This window comes from Camelus dromedarius, unplaced genomic scaffold (assembly GCF_036321535.1).
Source record: "Camelus dromedarius isolate mCamDro1 unplaced genomic scaffold, mCamDro1.pat HAP1_SCAFFOLD_186, whole genome shotgun sequence".
Taxonomy (NCBI): domain Eukaryota; kingdom Metazoa; phylum Chordata; class Mammalia; order Artiodactyla; family Camelidae; genus Camelus; species Camelus dromedarius.
Window position 1 is genome coordinate 3,084,539 of NW_026989854.1, and position 15,414 is coordinate 3,099,952.

Below are 15,414 nucleotides of genomic sequence, written 5' to 3' on the forward strand. Positions count from 1 at the left end.
TACAGTAATCAGAAAGTATGGTGTTGGTGTAAAACAGGGAAATAGAATAATGGAACCAAATAGAAAGTTCAGAACTAAACAAACACTTATATAGACAATTGATTCTCAAAAGGATGCAGTGGAGAAAAGGATCTTTTCTACAAGTAGTGCTGGAATTGTTAGATAGTGATATGCAAAAAAAAATGAACTTTGATCCACACCTCACAAAATATACAAAAATTAACTCTAAGTGGATCATAGATCTTAATAGGAAATCTAAAACTATAAAACAGCTAGGAGAAAAAGCATAGGCTTAAGCTTTATGATCTTGGGTTTGGCAAATATTTCTTTGCTATGACACCAAAAGTATAATCTATTTTAAAAAAAGTAACTGATAGAGTGAACTTTACAAAAATGAAGACTCTTCAAAGCTCTTCTAAACACTGCAAAGCAAATGAAAAGACAAGCCATAGACAGAAGCTATTTGCAAATCATATATCTGGTAAAGGTCTTTCTTTGTGTCTGATCCAGAATAAAAAGTTTTCAAAACTCAATAATAATGCAAACACCTGAATGAATGAATGAGGCCAGAAAACACACTTCAGTAAAGATATCCAGATGGATAATAAGCATATGAAAATATGCTGATTAAAGATGCCATTAGTCATTAGAGAAATGCTTTTAAAAACCACAGTGAGATAGTAGTACACACACATACTAGAATGTATACGATTAGAAAGACCGACCTTACAAAGTGCTGGCAAGGAAATAGAGCAACCAGAACTGATACACACCACGAGGAATTTACAATAGCACAATCATTTTGGAAAACTGTTTAACAGTTTCTTTAAAAATGGTAAACAGCAATCTGCCATATAAGCCAGACATTCCTCATCTGATGCTTTAGAAAATAAAAGCATATGTCCATACAAGGATTTGTAACCAAATATTCACTGCAATATTATTTATAATAGCTCAAGTTGTAAACAACCCATGCATCCATCAAGAAGTAAATGAAGAAACAAAGGATGGTCTATCCAAACACTGCTCACAATAAACTATTCAGGAAAAACTCAGCACTAAGCAATACTCTGCTATAAGAAAAATAAGCTATTAATACAGGAACACAGATGACTCTGAAAATAATTACACTGAATGAAAAAAGTCAGACAACATAGAGTAGATACTGCATGAATCCATTCATACAATGATCTTGAAAATGCAAACCAGTATGTTGTGATAGAAAGCAGATCAATGGTTTCCAGGGGAATAGATGGGGAGGGAGGGAGGGACAACAAAATGCAGGAGAAGAGTTTTGTGGTGATGGGTATATTCACTGTCTTGAATGTGGTCATGGTTTTTTGGGGATATACTTATGTCAAAATGTATTAAGTTGTACATTTTAAATGTGTGAAAATTATTTTGCCAAGTATACCTCAAAGCTGTCTTAAGAAAAAAGGCACTTCTGTCCTGACACAACTCAGGGCCTGATTGGAGTGAGATGATCAGTCCCTCACCCTGTCTGCCTAACGGGAAGGTAGAAAACCTCTTACAGAAGATAAGATATGGATTTTTCATTTGCAATGTCTGCCATGTAATAAAGAATTTCTAGACATGCAACATGTCAAGACTATATGATGGATAAAATGAGAATAATAAATATTAGACAAAGGATGCAAACCCCAGGTGATGTAGGCATCAGAGTTACCAATAAAGGCTATAAAATACTTTTAATACATTCAAGAAAATAAGGAAATGATGGGAGAATATATAACAGGGTCAAGACTTTCACCAGAGAAATATACTGGAATGTATTTTTAAGAAAAATCAAACAGATACTCTAGAACTGAAGCTTTCAGCTCTGGAAACAGGTAAACAGAGCTAATTAGGATCCCTTTTAAGTAAAACTTTCAGTAATGCCGGATAAAATACAACAAAAGTAACACAGAGCTAACTATGGAGAGAGAAGTTCCCAGGTGACAATACAAAGAGGACACTTAACGCCAAAATGGTAATCTTGTGAGCTGATGCCACTGCACCCTGGAGGGAAGGGGTTTTCATCTGCACATAAATAGGGATACAATGTCCATTTAGGAAACAGAGTCCATACCAGATGTAGAAGAGTCTTCCTTTATAGAAACCTCTGCATAAGACGTATTGGAAGACTTGCCTCTTCACTGAAAGGGAGACTCAAAGTTCTCCACATGTGCACACAGGAAAGGGGTGAAACAACCGGTTCTCTAGGGAAAAACAAAGTCTCCCTTAAAAAAATCTAATCTCCACGCCCCTGCTTTATATGAATGTGGAATCCAAATTGATACTCCACTGAAGATTCTGGAATTCCCAAACCAAAAAATATAATAATTCAAGGTTGATCATATCACCTGGAGCCTTAGGATAAGCAACACAAAATTGTTCTCTAGGGAAACTTTAAAAACCAAGATGTAAGGGACAATCATAGGAAAAAAAATGTACTCACTATAGAGAAGCTCCCACAACTCTACACACACACAGACACACAACTAAAAACAGAAGGAAATCAGTGCCACTGGGAAGAAAGATCTAACCATAAAACACAAGATGATTAATATTCCAGAGCCTAAAATTATGAAACAATCTAAGAGAGAGCATAAAAGAAGTATGAATGAATCATTAAAAGATAAAATGAATCTTATATAACATAATGAACAATCAGGACATCATGAAAAAGAAAACAGATCAATTTTTAAAGAAACAAACAGAATTTATGGAAACAAAATACAGATATCATTTGGTATATAAAATTCAATGAATGGGTTAAGTAACATTTTAATCTTCAATATCTAGGGTGTTCATTAAAATTCAACAGTAATCTCTAAAGTAATTGTTTAAAAAGAGAATAAAAATAAAGAAGTCAAAATGAAGAACGCAAAATAGGCCGGTCACTATTCTAAGTTCTTCATCTATTTTATCACTTAATGCTCACAGTCTTTGAGGCGGATAGTACCACTTTTTGTACATGAAGAAAGTGAGTCTCAAAGGGATTACATATACTGGTTACATGGTTAGCGAGGGAGGGAAACAAGCCCGGATAGGCTGTCTCTAGACGCCATGCTCTTAACCATGACTGCAAGGTATATAACAGGCAGGAGAAAAGCAGAGCAAAGCAAATAGAATTCACAAAACAAAATGCCAGAAATAAAACATCATCACTAATCACAATGTATTTAGATGAAATAAATAATGAGTTAAAAGGTTTACAGATTTCATTTGTTTACCTGAGACAAAGCAGAATTAAAACTTAAAACTGGTTGAAAGCTTAGAAGAATAACAGAAAGAAGTCAAAAGTTACAGCCAGAAAAAGAGACACCTGAGAAATACTAATCAATGGAAAGGGAATCACTCAAGCCTCCCTCAGGTTCATAGGTACCTGAAACCCACCTTGGCCTGACACTTACCAGCTCTGTGCCTGAGCGAAACTCTCAGTCCCCCAGAATCTTTGTTCACTCACCTGTGAATGAAAGGAACGATCCCTCCTTCCATCCGGCCAATTTGTATTGACTGCTGTGCCACGGGTACAGGTCAAGCCACCTGAGGTCCTTCAGTGAACAAATAAGGATCCTTGTCCCTGTAGGACTGAGGAGGAGCAGAACATAAACTACAGTCGTGACAGTCATGTGAAATATATGGTATTCTAGAAGATGATAGAAATAATATGATCAGGGAGAGGGGGTTTCTGGGGCAGAGACAAGGGGAAGGCAGTTTCCAGGTTAAAATGAGATGGCCAGAGCTGGCCTCACTGAGGACCTTGAGAACGGGGTGCTAGTTGCTGAGCTCCATCTAACACAGCACCGCACACTGGGTGACGTGAACCACTGAGGCTCACTGTCTCACAGCCCTGGGGGCGGGGTGTCTGCAGGCAGGGTGTCAGCAGGGCAGGCTCCTCCTGAGGGCTGGGAGGGAGAGGCTAGTCCAGGCCTCTCTCCTTGGCTAGGAGACGACCGTCTTCTCTCCACATCTCATCACGTCATCTGCCATGTACGCATGTCTCTGTGTCCACATTGCCCCTTTTTATCTGGACACAAGTCATACTGGATTAGGGCCCACCCTAATGACCTCTTCTTAACCAATGACATCTGCAACAACCCTATTTCTAAATGGGGTCATGTTCTGTAGTCCTGGAGTTTAGGACTTCAGCATATGAGTTGGACAGAGACCGGCCAGGGCAACAGGCCTGTGGGTGCATGTCTGATGTCCCCAAGGGACAGCAGGGAGGCCAGTGTGGCTGGAGCGGAGTGAGCCAGGGAGAAAACCGGAGATGAGCTTAGCTTGGGGAGGGGGAGGAAAGCTGTAAGGTCACCATAAGGACTCTCACTTCTTCACTGAGTGAAATGAGAAGCCATTGCAGGATTTTGAGCAGGGAAGATCACACCCAAGGTTTCAATCATGCCTGACTTAGGTGATGAGGATGAAAATATTTAGGCTTTTGAGCTGATTATAGTTAGACTACATGTTGGACTTTGAGTTGGTGGTGTAGTAAATGAGACTCTGGAGGGTGTTGGGATGAGGTGGATGCATTTTGCATGTGGGATGGACAAGAACCAGTGGGGCCAAAGGGAAGAACTCGGTAGAATAATGGTCCCCAATATGTCCACGGTCTGATCCCTAGAACCTAGAAATGTCACTGTGCATGGCAAAAGGGACTCTGCAGGTGTGACTGTCAAGGACCTTGGGATGGCAGATCACTGTGGGAAAGCAAACGTCATCATGGAGGTCCTTGGAGAGAGGCAGATTGGTCAGAGACAGAGATGTGATGTGGCAGCAGAAGTCACAGTGACACAGGGCGCTGGGCCAAGGAGTGTGAGCACCTCTGCAAGCTGGGAAAGGTAGTAAGATGAATCCCTCCCAAGAGCCTCAGTGTGGAACGTAGCCTTGGCCACACGTTTGTTTTAGCCCACTGACATTGACTTTGCATTTCTGCACCCTAGAACAGTGAGACAATGGATGTGTGTTACTTTAAGCCACTGAGTCTGTGGTCCTTTGTTACAACAGCAATAGGAAAAGAGCTCAGGAGCTAACATGAACATGAACCCCAGGCTGCTTTCTGTGCCAGCAGGAAGTCCTTTGTCTCTGATCCTAGGGGAGTGTCCTGTCTTCTGGCAGAATCCACAGACTACCTCATGCTAACCTGGCAGCTTGCAGGGGGTCAAATCTTAACCCTGCACAGTTCTTGATATTTAGTTAATAAAAAAGTTGGTGTCATCATGGGTAATTTTCCATCTTTTAAATACACTTCAGTCTTCTAATTGAGAGACTATGTAAATAGTTTTCAATCTTTATAATAAATAACTGTGGTTTTATTTGGTTACTTAAATTATGAATAATAATATTCACATTAGTAAAAGTTATTAAAATCAACATTTTTCAATGAAAATATCAAATTTCTTTTTGCATGAACATGTATTAACTACAAGAAATATTCCATGCTTTCTTCAACGATTTAGTGTTAGAGTCTTAAAGAATAATATTTTCCTCAAAAGATATTATGGCGAGGGGATTTCTTTTGGTGGTACAGTTCCTACATAAAATCTGGTGCATGGCTCAGGCCACTGGGAACCTAGAGATGATAGAAATAAGGAGGCATTATAAACACAGAACAATTTTTAAAGGAATTAAAAAACTGGATGTGTGAAAACAAAGAATCAGAGAATATTCTGGTGAATAAAAGTATTTTTCAGCTTAAGCAAGACACTGGGTGAATAAATCTAAAATGAAAAAACCACCGAGAGATTAGCAGCGAGTCATGCATGCAGTGTGACTGATTAAAACCAAGTTGTTTCCAAACCAGTGTGCAGGCTTGATGCCTTCATGAATCAAGTCTGTGTGGCACCAGGCCACCTCGAATAAATGTTGATGAGGTATTTATAAGCCCTTCACCATCCCAGCTCAAAGCCCACACACGAGCTACATGACCATCGCCTACACATCTGCAAAACGCCCATCATGGTGAATAGCACTTTTCTTGCTCAGTAGCCGGTGGCAGGGCACTGTGAACAGACAGAGATACAGGGACACAGGGACACAGAGGCACCTCCCTTTACTCAGCTGATAACCTTCCGTGCATTCCTGGGGACAGGATTGTCATAAAATGCACCATGGATTGATCCTCCTCCTAGGAAAGGAACAGTAGGGCTGTCCTCAGGTTTGAGCAAGGGTGGCCTGGGGATCTCAGAAGAGCTGTTTCAGCACAACCAATAGAAATGATGGCCACCGTGACCACGAGAGACGTCCCCTGCCATCTCAGTAGGCACTTGGGCTCCTGACAAAAGCTGGGCTCAGTAAAGGGTTGAGTAGAAGGCACAGACCTGAGGGATGCCCCAGCAAGAGACAGGAGGTAGGGCCTTGTTTATACTGCTCTGGGTGTATCCCAGCCTCATCCGAATACGAAATCAGAAATTTGCAAAACAGCAGAGCTGGGATGGATCACCTACTCCAGACTCCTCTCCTTACAGTTTAAAGGGTGGCAGCCCTGGGAGGCAAAGCAACGTGCTAAAGGCAGAGCGTGGATGTGGCAGCGCCAGATTAAATGCACCGTGCCAATCCCCATTCAAGGCCACTAACACTGAGTATGGGGCCAAGGTTTCCAACTAGGAGAATGAGACAGTGTAAATAGTTTGTTCCCCCCAAAACCCCAAATGTTTTTTAAAGGCACAAAACTCACCTTAACTAGCTCTCTTCTGAGGGGCTCTCTTCTGTCTCCGTCTTTCTGTCTGTCTCCATTTCTCTCTCTCAGACACAAACACATACAATTTTGTGAAAGGGGACTTCCTGCCATACAAAGACAGACTTCACATCTTCAGAGAAACACTTGACAAAGCACATTTCCAATTCAAGTCTTTGTGTGAGGTCTGGGCAACTGGCTTATCTTCTAGAACAATTGGTGGTTCCAAAATCAGGAGATCATCTTCCCCAAAGGAAGATTTCTGGTCCGTGTTGATGAAGCTGGGGGTGTCACATTTCATGAGCCCGTTCGGCTCCTCTGGCCACCTGCTGCATCTGATGGCTTCCTGGAGCTGAACATCCCTGTCAAGGGCTATGGTTGGGATAGCAGATTTGGCCTTGTCCAAGTGGCCCACTTCATTGATGTAGCAGTGAAAGAGGGACCTAGGTTCGTCATTGCCCTGTCAGAGAACACCTTGGGCACCAGCGGTCTTCCAAAGTCTGACACAAAGCTGTTCAGTCTGAATCTCTTCTCGGGAGACCCTGCATTGCTATAAAGAAAACCAAAATAAAAGATCGCTCACACTCTAGCTCGGTGACCTGAAGACTCATAGTTTTTGCCATCTACTGAGTGCAAGTCCCTGCACAGAGCATGCTGACAAGCACTGGAAGTGAGAGACATCACTTCTGAACACATACAATTAAACCCAAGGCAAAAGTCTCAAGTGAGGGACCTTGGACCATCCTGAAAAGACATCGTTCCCTGAGAATTCTCGGTATTGCTGAATAGCACACCAGTGTTTCTCATTGGGACACTCAGATCATCTTCATCAGAATTAGTTAAAGTGCTTCTTAAAATGCAGAATTCTGGGGTGCAGACCCGCAGCATCTCCAGAGGTAGGGACCTGTAGTCTGTACTTTTAGAGCAGCCGAGATCTCTGAACACGCTCAGGTTTAGCATCGCATTCTACATCGGGTCACCTGAGCATCGACAATGCTGTCTCACATGGTGGGTGGCTTGCCATGTGTGTCAGGGTGCTGTCCTACCCACGAGACTCCCCTGATTCTCAGAAATGACAGTGCTGCCCCATTGGGCAAAAAATACCACCATTTCACAATGCATACGCAGGGCACCGGACTGACAGATACAATCAGTGATGGGAGAGGGGACAAAACTCATGTTCCTGATCCCTTGTTTCACTTACTATGGGACAAATGATCAATTCAAGGGTAATAAATCAGTGAATGAGTGAATAACATGACTCTCGTTATTCCCACGAGTGCCTGGAAGAGCAAGCCTGGGCACACTGAGAAACATAACAGCCCATCTACGTAATTGCCATCCTCCCCAGATCTATGTAAAGGTTACTACCAGGCAGGCAGTGTCTCCTGAAGGGCAAGAATCATGTCTGAACACACTCTCAAATCCAGAACAGAACCTGACAACAATTAGCTCTGGAGTCTGTGTTTAGCGAGTGTGGAATCTCAGTGATGCCAGCCCTTACACCTTGCCTTCCCATCCCACCCATCATGATATGGCCCTTATGACCAGTTCTCCCGGGACTGGGGCCACGGAACTCATTTACAGGACTGGAAGAATCTGATCATGTAAACCACCCCCCAGAATATCATCAAGAGTCACCTGCATTTCAGGGATCAGTAATCCCAGAAGCTTTGCAGTTCAGGCAGCTGAGGGATTTTTATATCAGCTCTGTCTTCTACTGTGACTGCCTGGGTGACATCAGACAAGGAATTCTCAAAAGCCTGAGCTTTTCCTTTCAGGAATAATCTAATTAACAAATCTCATTGAGCACTTAACAAATGTGATGTGAAGATCAATGATTTACACAGGAGTACAACATTCATTAGGTCGTGGATTTTGAATCAGAGAAAAATCATTTGAGAAAGATTGACAGAATGTAGCTTTAATGCAAATTTAAGTATTCTTACCTTTCAGCAAATCATCTTCTTCCCCTACTTATCACTTCACCCAAGTTTAAAAGATGTTTGAGAACAGGGATGATTGTGCCAGGAATCTGTGACCCAATAACCTAAAATGTCTCCTAGGAAAAAAAGGGGAGTAACACATTTTTAAAAAGTATGGTGAGGACAGCAGGGCCACCCCCCAACTCCACACTAAGGAGCTCTGAGTAATAGCTTTCCTGCCTGCCTGGGGCATCAGCTGATGTGAAAACCCACCCAGAAAACTCACTGTCCAGCAGCTCTTCTGTAACACAGGCTACACTTTCTCAGGATTAAGAATTGGGTCCAGTAACCCCTTCGCTGAAGAATAAAGACAAAGGAGAACAAGAGAGTTCTTCCCCTCCCCAGGGGAGAGCCCAGACCTTGGGCTGCATGCACTGCGCCCACCTCCCAGGAGAAGGAAAAACTGGAGAAGGACGCCCTGCGAAACTAGGGCAGCAAAGTTAGAGATGGGAACAAGTAGACCAGCTGGCCTGGGACAGCACCCTCCGTCGCTGCCTTGGCAGCTGCCTCCGCCCCCTCAGCACATCCTGCCCACCTCAGGTGGCTAAGCTGTCAGGGAAACTGTGCTTTGCGACCTGGGGCAACAGAGGCTGCCCCCAGGCCAAGCTGCTGGGAAGATGGGAGCTAAACCACCAGCTCCCAAGCGGCAGGCTCCATACCTTCGACATCACCCCGCCACCCCCGCACCTTAACGCACCCCAGGGGCAATATGACCCTGAGAAGTGTGACCTGGGAACGAGGGGTGGCAGAGGCCGCCCCCATGTCAGGCCTCCAGAGAGATGGGAGGTTATCCTCCAACTCACAATAGGCAGCACCCCTCTCCTCCCCACCCCCTGATCTCACAGCGCCCACCTCCCAGGAGCAACCTGACCTGGTGTGGTGTGTCACACGAATATTGGGCGGGAGAGGCCGTCCCCAGGCCACGTCAGGGGAAAGGAGAAGAAGTAGCCCCATTAGGCAGCTGCGACGGCCGGCTGCCCCTGCCCCTCGACATCATTGCGTCCTCCTCCCAGGAGCAAGCTGACCTGGAGAAGGGCATCCGGCTTCTTGGGCAGCAGAGGACACCCCCAGGATTGGCCACGGGGAAGAGGGGAGCAAATTGATAAGCTCCGTGCTGCAGGTCCTCTACCGCCGCCGTCGCCACCCTCGCACCTTAAAGACACCGCCCAGGGTGACCCTTCCCATCAGGCTGAATGGGACAGGTGTGTCTGGTGATCTGGGGCAGGAGAGACGACTCCCACACCAGGCCATCTGGGAGACGGGAGCCAATCCACCAACTCCCCAAGGCATCCCCATCCCCCCGCATCAGCCACCACTCCTGCCCCCTGACCTCACGGTGGCTGCCTCTAGGGAGCAGGCTGACCTGGAGATGGACGTCCGGCGAACTTGGGGCAACAGTGACCGCCCCCAGAGCAAACCATGAGGGGAAATGGGAGCAAATGGACCAGCTTCATGGGAAAACCCGCCACTGCTGCCACCACCCCCAACGTACCACGCCCACCTCCCGGGGTCAGGCCGACTAGGATACACGTGTCCCGTAACCCAGGCCAACAGAGACCGCCACCAGGACAAGCCCCGGGGAAGATGGGAGCAAACGGGCCTGCTTCCCCGTTGCAGGCCCCCGACCCCCGCCACCCCTGCACCCTGACTACCCTGCCTCCCGCCCCCAGTTAGCTAAGTGGGACAGGGGTGTCCTGGGACCTGGGGCAGCAGAGGCTGCCTGCAGGCCATGTGGTGCAGACATGGAGCTAATACACAAGCTACCCCAGGACAGCCTCCCTATCCCCGCAGCCACCACCTTACCAGCTCCCTGACCGCACCACACGCATCTCCCAGGAGCAAGCTCACCTGGAGTCGGACCTCAGGCAAATCTCCGGCGGCAGAGGTCGCCCCCAGGCCAGGCTGCGGGGGAGAGAAGAAATGGAGCAGCTCCCTGGAACGAACCCCCTCCCCCTGGCGCCACTGCCCCCGGCTCCCAGGAGCAAGCTCACCTGGAGACTGGAGTCCCACCTCTGGGGCAGAGGAGGCCGCCCCCAGGCTCCACCGTGGAGGAGAGTGGAGCGAATTGACTGGCTCCCCCGCGGCAGCCCCCCTACCCCCGTGGTCCCCGCACCTTAACGGCACCGCCTCCACTCCCCACTCAGCAAGCTGAGTGGGACAGGTGTGTCCGGCGACCTGGGGCAGCAGAGGCTGCTCCCAGGCCCGGCAGCCGGGAGAAGGCAGCTATTCCACCAGTTCGCCAGGGGCAGCCCCGCTCCGCCCCCCTGTCGCTGCCACCGCCCCCTGACCTAACCGCCCCATTTCCCAGGAGCAAGCTTACTTGGAGTCCAACATCTGGTGAATCTCCGGCGGCCAAGGCCCCCCCAGGCCAGGCTGCAGGGAAGAGAAGAAATCGACCGGCTTGCCCAGGCAGCCTCCAACCCGCCGCTGCCGCCGCCTCCACCGCCCCAAAACATTGCACTAGCCTCCCGTGGTCAGGCTGACTGCGAGGATGTGCACTTGCCTGAGCACCTCCCTGCACCCCGACACTCCCTGTACCTCTGCACCACTGCCACTCTCTGCACTTCTGCACTGCCTGCACCCCCACATTCCCTGAACTGCCTTCACCCTCCACAGCCCCTGCACCCCTGCCACCACTTACACCTTTGCATTGCGTACAGTCCTGCACCCCTGCATGTCCCACACACCACCTCTTGGGCCTGTGGCAGAGTCTCTGCTGTTAGGCCAATGCACAGGAACTCACATATTTGCCAGAATATGATGCATCAGTGGACGTCTGTGGTTGGCTGCAGGAAGGTACATGTTCCCGGTCACTAGCCTGGGCCACTAGGGTGATCTCTGTGAGGTCACCCAGGAAGGGCTCAGAGATGCTGTTCTCTGGGAAGAGAGGAGTAAAAACCGGTCTTGAGGGCAGAGCTGTGCTCACCAGGCCGTCCACGCTTCATGTTTTACACAGGGCTTTGGAGAAGTGAAATGGATCCGGCCAAGACCTGCCTGCTGTGCGCCCACCTCAGTCCTGGGCTCTGAGGCAGACCGACTGGCTCCCACCATCAAGACATCTGAATGGGCACCTGAATGGTCCCTTTGAGGCATCCCATCAGTTCTCAGGAAGAAGTCTGGCTGCTTCCACCCCATGGCCCTCCCTCCCATGGTGCTGGCCTCAGGAAGGTTCCTCATTTGGGGAAGAAGGCAGCCCACTCCCTATGCCACCCCTCACCTTTCTCTAACCCAGGCTGGTGCTTTCTCTGCCCTTCAGAGTCTGGAAAGCCATTCCTCTTCAGTTATGTCCCTTCTGAAATGGACTTGCTTCCACTCAATTCTAGGTGAGGATGCACCATGGAATGCACTGGGTAAGAGAACCAAAATAAATAGTTTTTTTCTGTGAGGTTTTCTGTTTATCTACTGGGATGGGCTGTGTGTAGTTTGCTACAGCCATTGGTGTGAGAGCCTAAAGCTGCCTGTGTGTCCTTGTTTTCATCCCCCCGCTGACTTTGGGTTTTCCCTAGACACTCCTGAGATATTTACTTCTTTTAATTTTATTCCTGTTGTTACACAGAGGCCCTACTGACATGGAGGTAAGGTGTTGGGGTAGCGGAACAGAGAAGGGCATATATACTCCTGTGATTAGTTCTCATTGAGCCTGTGCCCTGAGCTGTGACCTCCACAAGTGTGTCTTTCCCCTCACCCCAATTTGGGTGACACAGAAGGGATTTCCCTTCCCCCAGGCTGGTTAGGCTCTTTTAAAATAATTTCTCATTAAAAAAAAAAACACACACACAACCCCCCACAATGGAAGAGAATGTTCTGGGTGTATTTCAATAGAGCTATTTTATCCTTTCCTGGCAGGAAGCATGAGGAGTTTTCCTATGATATTCACTCTGAGAACAGGGTACGGTCCTGGAAGTAAAATGCATGAAAAAGAGCAGGGGGCCCCTCTGACTGGCCCCCTGAAGTTCTCAATCAGACTTCCCCACGCTGAGCCTCCAGCTGGCCTCAGGGACGTGTTAAATCTGCCTGCCCCCGGGGTTCTTACAAAAGCGGGTTCTGCCCTGGGAGCTGTGACTCTCCAAGCCTGCCCAGCTGCCTCTCTGGGTTGGGAGCAGCTTTCCCCCTCAGTTTTCTTGTGGATCTAAGAAGAGCAGTGGGTTTTCAGCTCCCTCAGCTCTGGTGTTGTTTTCAGGACAGAAGGAGCAACTTCTGAGCTCCACACGAGCTGGACCAGAGGCTGGAAGCCTCCCCTCCTCTGCCTCCATGCAGACAATCAGTGGCTGTGGTTCTAGCCGAGTTTCTGAAGATGTGGATTTAAACATACACATCCCAGCCCCCACAGGAGCACACAGTCCCATAAGTCCCTACAACATCCACTGGTAACTACGGAGCTGATGAGGACACGGGTTTCGGGGCTGCAGATGCCTGACTGCAAGACTTGCTCCGTGGCCTATTAACGTGGTTGCTCTGGGCCTTGTCTGAAGTGGCTTGCTTACCGCACCTGGTACATGGGAAATATAAAATAAGTACTAGAACCTCCACTTTTTCTCCCTCTTGGGCCTTCCAACCTAAAAAGTAATAAGTGAACTCAGATGGCCTAGTCACCACAATAAGGTCAGAACAGCCTGGCTCTCCTGAGTGATAGGCAATGACTTGCACCTTAACTCGGAACAGTAGGGGAACTGCCTTCCTCTAAATGGGCCTCTCCCCACACCAGGCATGCTCCCAGGTGAGACGGGGCAAACTCCCCCATTGAGGTGTGTGCTGGTGGCTTCAGTGTGACCTGGCCCTGCCGGGACATGAACCTGCAGTGAGGTGGAGGGTCAGGAGGAGGGTGGTCCCTGCTGGGGCAGCAGGGGGCCAGGTAGCACCCTGCCCAGCCTGGTGCCTTGGGCTTCCCAAAATCTCCTACGGCCCCCGGGTCGGCTCTGGTCTGGGCCACTCCATGCACCCTCCCAGTATCTTTTCATTAAGTCCCTTTTTTGCTTTTATCAGCCAGAGGTGGCTTCTGTTTCTTGTTCAGTGAAACAGTGCGTCAGGAAACCAGACTATTTCTAAGATCAGTAAAATACCAACTTTGGTCAGCTCGCCGGGCAGACCGTGCAGCACAAATTCTGGCACAGGGCTGTGCAAATGCCTTACGTGAAGGGTTCTCATCATCTGTCTTCAGAGATGCAGAAGCTGGTGGTTCAGGTAAATCCTCAGGGATTGAGGAATCCAAAGCTGGTTGGCTTCAAAGACTAACCGGTTGGACCAGACCCCTGAGCTGTGGTCAGAAGCCTGGCTCAATGTCACGCAGACTCAGCACCCTAAGTGTCCGGTGGGGCCGGTGCTGTTTCCTTTACAGGCTCTCGTTGGGGAGTCACTGTAGCCCCTTACACTCAGCAGTGAATCCAGCCCTCTTAGACCCCACACTGAGTGTTCCATGACACAAATCTCTGGAGTGTTTAATTTTCATCTTTGTTTAGGAGGATGAAGGTGGGGCAAGAGGAGAGATAAATTCACACTTAGTGACACCAAGTCACAGCCAGTACCTCCTCCTCGGAGAGCTATGTGTTCCCACAGTGGGGGCTGGGGGTCTGGGCAGAGCCCCTTCTCTGGTCACAGAGGGACTCACTCCTCTGGCTGCAACTGATGGGTTGGACAACCAATCCAGAGGGGACAGAGCATCTTTCCCGGGAATTTGGAACTGACACACAGAAATTAATTTCACTCATCTGGGGATTGGGAGCAATCAAATGAAACCAGAGCAGGAGAGAAAGTTACAAGTGAATGAGAGAGAGACAGAGAGACTGAACTTGTGAGAGCAAATAGTGGGAAGGAAGGAAAACAAAGGGGACAGAGGAATTCCAGCTCCTGGCGGTCTAGTGTGTCCCAGCCCATCAACGAAACTGCGGGATGGTTAACATGATTCCAGGTTTGCAGATTAGGAAACAGGCTGAAAGAGACGGGGGTTGGCTTCGGGTACACAGTTAATTTAAGTGCCACTGGACCCCTCACTTCCCACTGCCTGAAGGCACCATGATCCTCACAGGGACCCTGCTTTGCTTACAGCCCAGCACCCTGATCAAAGGGACCCTGCGGGAGTGGGAACTTCTCTGAGTGTGGAGAGTTCCCTGCACCGAGATACCATGCATCAGCCGGCTCCCGCTCACCCCAGGTTAACGTCTCCCCAGCTGTGCACTCTCCCGACAAGCTTCCCTCCCTGCCAGACACCCCTGTCCTTACCACCGAGTGTACTGCAGGAATTCAGGCACAGGGATGCCCAAAGCAACACGAGCCCACCGGCTGTACAAACAGCAGACTCCCAGCCCCACCTGGGCTCTATGGGGATTGTAGGTGTCCTCACCTTTCATGTATCTAAGGCAATCTGTTTCTTCAGCTGGAGGCTGCAGAGAAAAATAAAAGGTCCAAAACATCGTTCAGTGAGGAATTCCTCCAAGGACCTGACTCCAGAGTCTACAACCAGGTGTGCTGGCCGCTCCTACCCCCGGACTTGGGGTGAAGGTGGATTATTGATCAGCACAATCGCCGGTGGCCCAGCTCCTGAGCTTGGCTGCCCAGAGGGGGCTGGGGGAATGGGTAAGGCCAGGGCACTCAGGAAGAGCACAGAGGCCCTGCCCTCACACCTCTGCACTTGTAAACCGTTCCCCAAATCTCAAGGCATCGGACAGAGTGCAGCCACCACAATAATGAGATGCTCCCATCTCTTCACTCACTCCTGTCGGTTCACTTACGTGCTGAGCATCCACTGGGTCACAG

General features: G+C 48.4%; 1 long non-coding RNA gene across 1 annotated transcript; it reads right to left on the bottom strand.

Annotated features, from left to right (window-relative positions):
* Window positions 1-11,447: 11,447 nt before the first annotated feature.
* On the bottom strand, window positions 11,448-14,970 carry LOC135320954 (uncharacterized). Its single transcript, XR_010380322.1, has 3 exons — window positions 14,881-14,970; window positions 11,882-12,010; window positions 11,448-11,541 (listed from the first exon to the last, which is right to left on the bottom strand). It is a non-coding gene; the product is annotated as an uncharacterized LOC135320954 (long non-coding RNA).
* Window positions 14,971-15,414: the final 444 nt, after the last annotated feature.